Source organism: Hipposideros armiger, unplaced genomic scaffold (assembly GCF_001890085.2).
Source record: "Hipposideros armiger isolate ML-2016 unplaced genomic scaffold, ASM189008v1 scaffold_379, whole genome shotgun sequence".
NCBI lineage: Eukaryota > Metazoa > Chordata > Mammalia > Chiroptera > Hipposideridae > Hipposideros > Hipposideros armiger.
Window position 1 is genome coordinate 768,937 of NW_017731729.1, and position 2,388 is coordinate 771,324.

The following is a 2,388-nucleotide window of genomic DNA, read 5'->3' on the forward strand; positions in this document are numbered from 1 at the left end:
AAACGTATGAATGAATGACTGAAGTGAATGAATGGATGAATTATGAACAAATGAGTGAGTGAAAAATTAATGAGTGGCATGTTCTATCTTGAAAACAATGCAATTTAACTTAAAATGGCAGAAACACTATTCAGGCCAGATTTCCTAGAAAGCAGACTCTCAGACAAAGATCCAAGTGTATTAGAAATGCAATTGAGATCGATGCCTGTTGGGAGTAAAGGAAGATTTTTTTGGGCAGAGAGGAGAGTTGCACCACAAGTTATTCATGACAGTAGTCTCAGCTGACCTGATTTGGGGCTAGGAGCCATGACTTTGTGCCCCTGCACAGACTAATCATTGGACAGCGACTGTCTCCAAAGAAAGGTCATGCATTTGGAGAGACACTCAGTAGCAAGGGAGTGAAAATTTTGGTCCTGGGGATGAATGACCTGGAAGTATACCAAGCATCTACTACAAAACCATTAAACAAATGTTTACTTTTCTCTAGAGGTTAAATACAGGCCCAATAAATGGTGAGGGAAGATAAGGAAATATATGTAAATAATTTTCATCATTTTAAAAATCCTTAGAATGAAAAGAGCCCAACAGATCCTAAATTGCCTTTTCTTGTTGTTCTATTGCATAAGTATTAAATATCAGATAGGAAAGGAAAGAGGCAAGATTTAATATAATTCTCAACTCAGGGAGTCTCATTTTCCACTTTCATATATATATATATATAAATTTAAGCAGAATTTTATACTGAGATGTTTTCTTATTTTTATCCTAAAATAAATTAATCAGAATTTCAGGATGAACCAATGAATAATAGTAATTAGAATCTTGCACATATGGGAGCATGTGTGAATGACACTAGATTCCTCCCAAAGGTAGTACAAATCTAAGGTAGGGATATAAGAGAATTAGAGGAATGGGAGAAATCGATGGACATTGAACACTAAATGAGTTTAATTCAGCTGCATTTTTCTGAGGGAAAGTAACTATGTGCTTTTATATGAAGAAATGAGATTAGGAATTGTTGACCCCCTGCTGTGTACTAGGTCCTGGACTACATGCTTTCTTTATAATATATTACCAGTGTAATAAAAACGAGATGTTACGTAGCATGGACTGGATACCAGGCACTGTTTGAAGCAGTTTATATGTATTAATGCATGTATTATAATAAAATCATTTGAGGTATGTATATTACTATTATATTCTCATTTTATAGATGGGAAAACTGAGGCACAGAGAGCTTTAGTAACTTGTCCAAGGTCATAGTGCTAGGAAGTGGCAGTGCTGAGAATTGAACCCAGGGTAATATGAGATACTGTCTCTCGTCTTATATTATATAAAAGATTGATTTTCATTATTGGCTGCAGGATGATGTGAAGTATATTGAATTGAGAAATAACACCAAAATGCTGAGATAAGATTGCCAATCAAAATACAAGTAGTCCAAAATGCAATGAAAAATTCCCCTGAAAGAGGATTTTCTAAAGCATGCTTGATACATCTGCATGGATAATAAATCATTCCTTTGTGTTTTTTGAATATGCGGCTTGCATCCTGATAGAATGTATGTATCAAACCTGCCCACTTAATGATTCCCAGTGCATAAACTATGTTGTTCTTCTTCAGGGCTATAAGGGTTTTTTCAGTGTCTCCCTGCTGCCTACAATACAGGAAAACAATGAAAGAAGCAGCATTGTGTAATATAGTGGTGTCAGTCAGTAAGACTTAGGTTTCATTCCAGCCTTATCATTTGCTAGCTGTGAAGATTTGGTTAAAATACTTAAACTTACGAAGTCTGGTTTTGTTGCCTGTTAAAGGGATTATGATATTTTCCTTTTACAAAATGTCATAAAATCATCGTGAGGTAACCTCTCCATAGCTTCTGGCACAACACAGGGGCTGAATAATTCGCCCTATGTTAATTCTCCTTTAGCTCTTGGTCCTGTAACTTCCCCAATCTTTAATTCATAGAAAGTAACAAATATATGCCTCCAAATAGAATTTTAAGTTAAAAGTCTGAAATATGCTAACTCAGCATATTTCTCTAAACCATATTCTACCTTCTTACTATGTATCTGGTAAATTTCAATCAATGAATATTAGGAGGTGTTTTTTTTTTAAGACTGCAAATGAAAGAGAAGAAATGAAATGTAATCTATTTTTTCTTTGCTGAACTTTTTTTTGATATATAGAAAACTGACATTTTCAAAGACCAAAGTGGAAATTCTAGGAAGGTTACAACCATTAGCTAATGTAAGGCTTGGGCTTTTTCTGTAGATTTATTTACACCATCTTTACCCTTCCCAACCACAATAAATAAGAAATGATTGAGGTTATGCGTAGCAGGACAGGTAGGTATATTTTGTTGGGCCGCTTGATGATGAGCCGGGA